The sequence below is a fragment of the Marmota marmota genome, unplaced genomic scaffold (genome assembly GCF_001458135.2).
Source record: "Marmota marmota marmota unplaced genomic scaffold, marMar, whole genome shotgun sequence".
Lineage (NCBI taxonomy): Eukaryota > Metazoa > Chordata > Mammalia > Rodentia > Sciuridae > Marmota > Marmota marmota.
In genome coordinates this window covers 88,843-99,753 of record NW_025999969.1, presented here as the reverse complement: position 1 = coordinate 99,753, position 10,911 = coordinate 88,843, and the positions used below count along the sequence as shown (strand labels likewise).

Sequence of the window (10,911 nt, the reverse complement as noted above, 5' to 3'; positions counted from 1 at the left end):
TTTCTCCTCTAAGCTTTCTTCCTTTAAATTTTCTTCCTCTGTCTGACTAGCTTGAGAGACCTTCTCTTTTGCTTGATCTAAAAATGTCTTTCTCCATGGCTGAACCCTCTAACAAATTTACTTAACACTCTTTCAGTTTGTTTTTTACTAATTTCTAATCTGTTATAAGATAACGCACCCAATAAGTAACACAAAACAAAACCGAAACAGAATGAAACAAAAACGGAACAAAAAATCGTTGTATCAGTTTTCCTATTTTCTTGACATGTGCATTTGTGGTCTATTTCTATCTCTTCCTCAGGGGCGAACAACTTCAAACCTTGAGCCAACCATTTTTCCCAATCTGCTTGAGAAAATTCTAGGGATAGGCAGCTTGAAACAAACACAAAACAAATCAAAACAAGAACACATTGTTTTTTAAAATGGTCACCCATTCTCTCGCCTTCCCTTAGGGGCAAGCAATTTCACTTACCCCGAAGCTTCAGACGTTCCCCGTACGGGCCGCCAAATGCCGCAGTCTGGCTGGGCACAAATCACGAGCCACTGAAGCAGGAACAAACTTTATTTTTAAACTGCAGGAAAACACTTCACACAGCTCCCGGGGAATCCTCCCGAACACCACGAGGCTTGTTTAGGAACCCCCAGCCGGAAATATCTCTCCCGGAAATCCCTCCTCCTGCACTTCCCCAACCAATGGGAACTCTCGGGGAATCCCCGGAAATCCCCACGAGAACTCCAAAATAGAGAACTCAAAAGTTGCGGCAGAGGCGGATAGTAATGCCTCGCCTGTCAATCAATACTGTTGGCAAAATGCCAGAGGCCATACAGACTCGGCCGTGGCTCTCAGCACCAGGTAGCAGGAACAACCATAGCAAAAACTCTGGGGCAAGAGACTCAATGTGTTTAAGGACCAGTAAGAAGGCCTGTGTGAATGAAGTGAATTCAAACCTATGACTGGGAGTCTCAAAAGTGACTGTAAGCATGCTGAGTATAACTGCATAAGATGATAGCAAACAAGGCAGTTTCAGAAAGGCTAAAGATTCACAAATGTTGCACACCCATACATATGGCTTTCAAATTCAAGTCAGCTACATTCATAGGAGGTAGTTAATTGGAAGGAATTGCCACCTTGAACCCCAAAGTGTTTGTAACCTAACAAACTTTGAGCTCTTTCTCCAAATCCTTCATTTTTTGGATCCTATCCTGAGTACTATTGTCATGGTGGGCAAGGATGGCTGTCCAAGCTGACTAGCCAACCGGTGGAGTTGGGGAGAAGCCTCTCAGATCACTAAGACCTGCTGCTCATTCCTTGTGTAAATGGAAGTAGCAGCACTCGGATCACATGGGCCCTCTTGTTCATTGCCTCTTCATCCTGGTGGTGGGGACAATACCCACTGGGAGGGATAAAAGGGAATAAAAGCCAAAACTTTTAAAGTTGGTGAGATTAAGAAGCCTATCTGATTTTTAAAAACAGCTCATTGGTGTAGGCTGAGATTCAGCACATTAAAAATCAAACTGCAGTTGGCCCTCTCTGTGCACAGCTCTACATCCATGGATTCAATCAACCACCTGTTGAAAATATTTGAAAAAATTGTGCCTGTATTGAACATGTACAGACTTTTTCCTTATCATTATTCCTGGAACAATGCAGTATAAAAACTATTTAAATAGCATTCACGTTGTTAAGCATGATAAGAAATCTAGAGATGATTTAAAGTCTATGAGAAGATGTACAAAGGTTTTGTGCAAATACTATGTCACTTTGCATAAGGAACTTGAGAGCATCCTTGGATTTTGGTGTCTACAGGGAGTTTGGTCTATTCCCCACAGATACTGTAATAAAACAGTGTAATAAAACACCAGAGTGGCTAAGTGCAAACCAACAGATTGTTATAAAAATGTATATAAAATGTGTGACAATTCAGATACAGAGTAGAAATGTAGTGCTAAAAATGTTTATTCTAGGTGATTTTAGAGAATATGTCTTCCTGGGAGGTAGGTTGTCATCCCCAGTGGAACCAAGGCTGGAAATGTAAGGGTGATAAAGGGTTTGTCACTCAACCTCCAATTCAGATGGCCTCTTTGCAAAAGTAGGGTAATAATAGACAACATCTCACAGGGTCTGGATGAGGATTAGATGAAATCACTCACATGAAACGTTTAGCTCATTGCCTGACTTTGTAAATGTTCCATAACATTAGCTGTTGTAATTTTCCTCACTTGACTAAGAGCCCGCAAGGCTGGGGACTATTTTCTTGCTAGTCTTTGTTCCCTGCAGCACATAGGGAACACTGAAGAATATTGCGGCATCAATGCCTGTCAGAAATAGTTGAGGTTGGGAGGACTGGTCCTGAGGACCTGCTGCCCCGTTAATTATCCCCATTATTGATCACCTGTTGAGACTTTCCACCCTTTGGAGGTTGAACAATGACAACATAGATATAATTTCTGGGTTATGCAATATTTTTAAGAATTTGCAACCAAACTGCTCAGAAAGAATATGGAATGCTCTTTTTAGATAAGGGCTTGTGCTGTCTGGAGTGCAGTCTCCACTGCTTGGCTCAAAGTATTTGAGTGTGCAGACTCTGACATATACTATCTTGTTTGATCCTTGCACAAACTCTGTGAAGTGAATTGATGTTTCACGGTTGAGGCTCAGAGAGGTTGAATAACTCCCCTAAGTCAAGAATGTGATTTTCTGAAGCTGGGGATCTTCTTCTGCCAATTGCTGCTTGCAGGGCAGAGGATATACTGAATGTAGTGACGTCATGGGTCTCATTTAACTTCAGGGTTCTACGATTTGAAGATTTTAGATCATGCATGTCACAATTTAAATGTGACCCTGAAAAATATCTAGAAATTCTTGTTACTAACTCACTGTGTGCTCAATGCAAAGCCAGGGATCCATGTCAAAAAAACACAAAGGACTGAAAATGACTTTAAGTGGGTATATTTCCAGCTCTAACAGATTTTCATGCAGGAGGTAAGACTGCACTTCTAAAGGTTTCCACCAGGGGGCAAAAGATGTTCACAAGCTCCTTCGTTCTGCTCCTATTAAAGAGCAGAGCCAAGGACCAGCCAGGGTTGTTGTATTTTCTTAAAAAGAAAGAAATTCCTGCTAGCCCTAGAGCTCTGCTCTCTTAGGCCACCTCTCTGAGAGTGTGCTCTTAGAGTGCCTGTGGCCTTCTCTATCTTGGGATCACTGAAGAAGTCCCCATCAATTGTAAGAATAAAGATTTTAGAATAAAGATTTAATAATAATAATAAAGAATAATATTTTAGAATAAAGATTCTAAGAAAAATGATATAATGCTTTAATGGTAGAATTACACAATGCAGTTTTTCTCACCAGCTTCTCATGGCCTTAAATGTCTTATCCTCTATCATCAGGGCTTTGGCCATTTTCCCTGCCCTTCACTTGCATTGCTTGGCATAATATTGTATTCTAATATTTATAGCTAAGGCAAAAATACTTTAACACACATTCTCAGTAACAAAGCTAATATAACAATATAGCTTCATTTGCTTTGTATCCCACAAATATTATTGCTTTGCAAGAAAATATTCGACTGTGGTCCTTTCCTCTCTAGTAAATATGGGTTTCACTAATAAAAAAATATGTCCATTGCTCTATTTCTATGCTTTTCTGCATATAACTTGGTTTCAATGCCAAATCAGAGCATTATTACCATTAAATAATTTCTTAGAAAGTCTTTATGGAAGTATAATTGACATACAATAAACTGCACTTAAAGTACATGTCCTCATATATATGAAACCAGTATCACAAACACGGTAATGAAACGGTCCAGTCCAAAAGTTTCCTCCTGCCTCTTTACAACCCCTCCTGCTCACTCATCCCCTCCTCCACCCCTGTATACTGGCAGCCAGGGATCTGCTTTTTGTCAGTATAGATCAGTTTGCATTTTATAGTATAAATGGAATCATAAATATATGCCTTTCTCCTCCTCTAGCTTCTTTCACTCAGCAATTATTTTGAGATTTATCATTATTGTGTGTATCAACACACTAACTCCTTTTCTTTAAAAAAAAGAAAACAGGGCTGAGTTGTGGCTCAGCAGTGGAGCACTTACCTACTACATGTGAGGCACCACATAAAAATAAATAAGTTAAATAAAGGTATTGTGTCCAACTACACCTAAAAAGTAAATATTAAAAAAGAAAACAGCCCTCATTGAAATATTATTTACCTTCCATAAAATTCATCCAATTTAAGTTAATGATCCAATGGTTTTCAGTGTATGTACAGAGCTGTACATACATCACTAATGTTCTAATTTTAGAACATTTCCATCATTTGCAAAGACAACTGATACCTGTTTGAAATCATACATTTCCATCCTGACCCCTAGGCAACCACTTCTGTACTGTCTGTACAGGTTTGCCTATTCTTAACTTTTAATATAGTTGAATGATACAAAATGTGTATGTACATATAATATATAATACATATAACACAATAATACATACAATATAATATAAAACATATTTCATGTAGTTGAATGCTATACAATACAATATTTCTTGAATGCTGTATTTTTTTTGGTGACTGAACAGTATTCCATCATGTGGGTATACCACATTTATCCATTGATAAAAATTTTGGTTACTTTCACTTTTGGGCTATTATGAATAAGGCCACTATAGATATTTAAATACAAATTTTTGTGTAGACATATTTTTCATTTCTCTTAGATATATACCTGGGAATAAAATTGCTGGGCCAAAGTGTAACTCCTTGCTTGACATTCCAAGAAACAGCCAAACTATTTTTCAAAGTAGCAGAACCATTTTGTATTCCCTCCAGCAAAGTGTAGCATTCCAATTTCTCTGTCTTCCTGTTAGCACATGCTGTTGTCTGTCTTTTCTATTATAGCCATTCCAGTGAGTCTGAAGTTGTATCTCCTCATACTACTCTTTTAAATGTGTATTTCCCTAATTATCAATAATGAGTATCTTTTTGCTTATAGGCCATTCAAATATCTTTGAAGAAATGTCTGTTTAAATCCTTCGTCTCTTTTTAAATTGGGCTATTTTGTTTTCCTATGATCGAGTTGTAAGAGAAACTGTGATAATAAGCATTTACTGTTTTAAGCTACTAAGGTTCAGGGAATTTATTACTGAAACTAATTATTTTTCTTAATGAACTTACTATAGTTATAGATGTGGATAACAAATACATACACATATACGGGGTGAGGGGTAGTTGGCAGCTGGGACCTGGCTCAGGGATGTGCCCTACCTTCATTCTCCAGATAAGACTCTGCAGGAAACCCCATGAGACTCCTCTTCTGGGGTGTCGTCCAGTCCAGTGGTCCCTTACTCCAGCAGCAAATAGTGCGAACAGGAAAATGACTGTCTTCCTGAGAGGTCTGCAAGGGAGGCTTGGAGGGATGGAGGGAGCTGTGTCCTCCATCACCCCCTGCGGGAACCAGAGGGGCTGAGCCTCTAGGGTTCAATGGCCTCAATGTCCCAGACAATGCAGGGGCTGTCAGGGACCACAGAGCTCCCTGCTGGGAGGCTTTGGTAGTGATCCTGGCCTGGCTCTGAGGCCTGGCTCAGCCTGGAACCCCCACAGCCCAGGTGGGCAGGATGGGAACTGAGAGGCCTGCAGGCAGTGGGCACCTTGAGATGAGGTGATCACCTGGAGCTGGGGCTGCTGTCCCACTCTCCTGCTGGGCCCTGCAGGGAAGAGGGAGGGGTGGGGCTGCAGGTCAGGACACAGAGAGGCTCTCAGACACTTGACTGAACCATGTAAGGGGTCATCTAGGCCACCCTGCCCCACTCCAGGGTTTGCCTGAGCCTGGAGAAAGGAAGGATCCTCTGAGCTCCATCAAGACCCAGATCCCACCTCCCAATGTCAGTACTGCCTGTGACAGGGGAGAGAAAGAAGAAGACCCACGTTGGATAGTAATGGAGGCATGGGTTCCCTCAGCTCCTAGTGCCTCAGGTGAGGATGGGGACAACTGAGGCACCCACAGGAACCTCAGCTTTTGTAGAACTGGATTTTCCTTCTCCTTAGAGGGAGATGCAAAAATTTACACCCTAACACAGTGTATACTTATAAGTACATTTATGAAATTAAACCAACAGCTTCCTGGATGATATTTACCCTTAGTGTGATGACTTCATCTGTCCTTCCCACCCCATCCCCATGTGTTCTGCTCTACTCTAGAGGCAAAGCAGGTGAAGCTCTGTGGGCATGTGTGAGGGGTCACCAGAGTCCTTCCAGGGCGAGTCCCAAACTGCAGCTGCTCTGGGTGTCTTCTCCTATGGCCCTGGGCTCTGGGCAGCAGAGACAATGCCCTATTCACTCTCTATCCTGGTGGCTCCTGGAAGAAACCTGGAATTTTTAGAATCTGCAAACCTTGGAGAAGATCCTGGGGGCAAAGCCTGGTTTATGGGGAGGAAGGTTCAGCTCACATGCATCCAGCCAGCTATGGTAATTGACCTGTGGGGACTTCTCAGTGCACAAAGTGGGGTCAGGGGCTGTGGGTCCTGGCCCCTAGACTATGTTCCTTCCTTACTCTGACCCTTCCAGTCCCAGCTCCCAGGGCTGCCTTTTGCTCTAGTTTAAATCACCTGCACATTTAATTCATTTCTGGTTCATGGCCATGGGCTCTGCAGACCTGAGTTTTTGATATTAAGTCTTCGATTCTAAAGAGCTGGCACAGAGACAACACAGAATCTCAGACTCAGAGTCTGGCCAGTCATGAGCATGTGTGTGGGTGAACAGAGGAGAGGCCCACTGCCCACTGCTCACTGGTGGAATAAAGGACTTTGGTGCCAGCCAGACCTGAGTGTGTTTCTGTCTTTGCCACTCACAAGCTGTGATTTGGGGGATGCTCCTTTGCCACTCTATACACTTTTATTTATTTCTTTTCTTTCTTTTTTTTTTAGTTGTAGAGAGACACAATATCTTTATTTATTTATCTTTATGTGGTGCTGAGGATCGAACTCAGGGCCTCACACGTGCTAGGCAAGCACTCTACCACTGAGCCACAATCCCAGTCCATGTTTCCTTATTTCTAAGATGGGGATAATACTGCCTATTTTGTAGGGTAGTGTGAGGAACAGCAAAAAATGTATCTAATGTACAATTCATTTGAATTGATGTGAACTCAAAAATAGCACATGCTATGTTTATTGTTAATAGTAATCACAATGATTGTAACTGGTGGGTCTCAAAACAACTCTGGATATCTCAGGTGCCCTGTGACAGCTTGGAGGGGATTTGGCTACCATTGTTTGCATCATCCCAAACAAAAAGAAAACTTTCATAAAAACTTCGGGGAGTGGGGCTGGGGATGTGGATGTGGGGATGGGGCTGGGGATGTGTGCTTGCCTGGCATGCATGCAGCCTGGGTTCAATCCTCAGCACCACATACAAACAAAGATGTTGTGTCCGCCGAAAACTAAAAATAAATATTAAAATTCTCTCTCTCTCTCTTAAAAAAAAACTTTGAGGAGGAAGCAGATTATGTTTGTGAACAGGTTGAATAATAAAAGGAGAGGAAAACCACACACAAAACCAAGCAGAGGACACAAGCCCACACCAAGCATTTCCTTTGGTTACAAGTGATAGCCGCATTCTTGGAAAATGAACAGAAAGACTCTGGTTCCAGCCAAAGCCCCAGCATACTGGGAGGATATAACCCTGGCCTCTGAGCCACCCCCCAGTCCATGCACCAGAATAAATACATTATGTTGGGACAGAAGGATAAGAGGAATGGGAAAGGTAGGGAAAATCCATGTGAGTGATGGGAAGCCCTGCTTTCCCCCTCAGAGGCAAACACAGAAAATAATTTAGGAAATCATTTGGGGGGCTCAGCATTTAAAACCTACCAGTCATTTTTGTTTAAATAATTAAATATGTGAAAATTTTCAGAATAAAAATGGAGTCATTTTTGTCAAACCCTAACAATAAGAATACTCACCATGCCAGGAAGTTATAAAGGAGGGGTCTCATACATCTGTAAGAACTATTATTCAAAAAAGACTTTGCCAGAACCCAGACCTCACACAAAGGCCACCACAACCTTACACAGAAAATACTTGTGCAAGAATGCCTGCCCAGAAACTCTATTTACCTTGGGCTAACACTACCATTTCATTGATCCTTGTAGCCAAGTATTATTGTTTCAAAACATCTATGTAATACTCCTTAAAAAAAACTAAAAAAAACAAAAACAAAAACAAAACCTTCCTCTTGCCTCAATCTCCTTGAATACACCCATAGTTTCCCTTGGAATAGGTCTGCTTTTCTTCAATAAACTTTATTAATCTTTAAAGAATCTCTGATTGTTATTTAAGTTCACAAGTTAAATACCTTCATGAGCGAACATAACATAGGATTTCAATTATCCGAATCAGAAAACACATATTTGGTAAATGACGGATTTTGAAAAAAAAAATTATGACATGATTGCCAATTTTGCTCTAAAGTCGGCATTTCTCTTCATGTTCGCTAGATGGCGGAATGGGACCACAGCAGGTCCCCCAGTTCAGTGTCAGCTCTTCTCACACAGGTTTAAAATGAGGAAGTTGGGTTCCATTCGGATTTTTCTTTTCCTTCCAGAAAATAAAGGTCAAGAATTATGCACGGTTTTCCAAGGACCCTCTCTAGCACACAGAGGTTTTCCATTTCCCTGTCTGAAGGTCTGAACCTGAGGCGTTTCTTATCTTGGAGAAAGGAACAGTATGAGAGAAAATTGACCCTAAGCCAGGGGCTGTTCTGTGAACTTCATTTATTTATCTGCACAGGGAGACTCTAAAGTGTCACTTCTGTTTTGATGAAAAAGTGCCTTCATTTTGTTGCCTGGACATTCTCTACGTATTTCAAATGTGACTACCAGGCTCAAATGAAGGATCAGCCTGGGAGAGTAAATCTAGTGACACTAGAAAGAGACCTCTTTGGAGGTGCTCAACTTTTCATTCCTGGCAGTGAGGACTAATGTGATAGAGTTCTACACTTCTTGAGCAAAGAGGCAGATAACATCTAGATAACTGACTTAACACACAGCCTGATCCAGAAACAAAGAGCCAGAGCTGTGGTAGCCAGTGATCACAATAGCCAGAGGCCAAGGCCTCCTTCCTTCCAATCTGGTGATCTGGCTTCCAAGTAACACAGCAGCAGGAGGGCCACTGAATCAGCATCTGCCAGGTTCCTCACCCAGATGTAAGCCTCACTGACTCCTGACAGCCATGCTTTGATGCAGGGTGCACAAGGCAATTGCACTGAGTCACTGAGGTTATTTATTCAGGCCTTATCTCTGCACCAACATTCTGCTAAGGGAAGTGGAGACTAACACAGAAATATAAACCTTAGTGCTTTGCCTCTATAGAGTTTGTGATAAAAAAGAACTTCCATTGCTGAATTTACACAAACTGGTTCCAGAAAAGAAAATTAGTTTGTTCAGCATGAGTATTCAGACTTTGCAGCCAGTTCCTGATCAGTCAGGATTAAATGGGATCCAAATGCCTTCCTGTTATGCATTGAATTCAATAGAGAAAAGTCTTTCCACATGTGGAGGGAATTAAATTCATTCTGGTTGAGAGCTATAAGGACAGTCTCTGAAAGTGCCACCTCCTTACCGAGTCCCCCACCCCCAGATCCCCACCCTATGATTTAGCCAAACCATGAATCAATTGAGCACACATAATGGGGGGAAAATTGATTTTTGCATCAGAAGAGAATCTCCCTTAGGTTTTTCACTCATAAATTCATCCATTCAAGTTTAACTACTTCCTATTACAAAACCAGGTTAAACTTGGATTTTATGATCCTCTACAGACTTTAAATCAAATCAGGGCATTTCTCTGTTCAAACCCAAAACTTTTTAATGATTCACTATTTTGCTAAAGCCAAGTTCTCAAGAAAAAAAAAAAAGCTTATAGAATCTACTTTTTTTTTTTTTTTAGTGAGAGAGAGAGAGAGAGAGAGAGAGAGAGAGAGAGAATTTTTTAAATATTTATTTTTTAATTTTCGGTGGACACAACATCTTTGTTTGTATGTGGTGCTGAGGATCGAACCTGGGCCGCAGGCATGCCAGGCGAGCGTGCTACCGCTTGAGCCACGTCCCCAGCCCCCCTATAGAATCTTATATAGTCCCATTTCTCATTATTTATCTCTCTAGTGTCATTTGATTTCTTCCTTTTCCTTTTTCTTTTTCCAAGCATTTTTTCTGCCCTTTGCAGGACCCCACATCACTCCCTCTTTCTTTCTGTTTTTTCACATCATGTCTCAACAAATATAACTTTCAGATCAAATGCTGGTTTTGTATGGTCCACAGCTGAAAATGGTATTTGCATTTTAAGTGGTTGAAAAATTCACAAGATGAATACTATTTTGTGACACATGAAAAGTAAATGAAATTTAAATTTCAGTGATCATAAACAAAGTTTTATGGGAACAGCCATGGACACTGTTTCCCTGTTGTCTATGACTGATTTTGTGCTATCAGGTCACAGTTGAGTAATTGTGATGAGACCATGTGATCCATAAGCCTGAAGTATTTATGAGCCGTGTCTGGCAAGGTGGCGCACACCTGCAATCCCAGCAGCTTGGGAGGCTGAGGCAGGAGGATTGCCAGTTCAGAGCCAGCCTCAGCAACTTGATAAGGTATTGAGCAACTCAGTGAGACCCTGTCTCTAGATTAAAAAAAGGGCTGAGGATGTGGCTTAGTAGTTAAGTGCACTGAGTTTAATTGCTGGACACACACACACACACACACACACACACACAAAGAATGTATTTATGATCTAGTCCTTTACAGAAAAATTTTCTGATCCCTGAGTAAGGTCAGTATGATATCACTGTCTTTCACATCTCTCCAATTCTACCCACCCTTGAAAATTCAGTTCCAATCATCCTCTTCCAAATGTTACATC

The 10,911-nt window shown here is 41.3% G+C and overlaps 1 protein-coding gene across 1 annotated transcript in view; it reads left to right on the top strand.

Annotated features, from left to right (window-relative positions):
- Klhl6 (kelch like family member 6) overlaps positions 1–1,883 on the top strand; it is a 69,731-nt gene extending 67,848 nt beyond the window's left edge. The window contains exon 9 of the transcript XR_007347918.1: positions 854–1,883. The gene's annotated coding sequence lies outside the window, so the exon portion shown is untranslated. The remainder of the gene's footprint in view (positions 1–853) is intronic.
- The last annotated feature ends 9,028 nt before the right edge of the window (positions 1,884–10,911 follow it).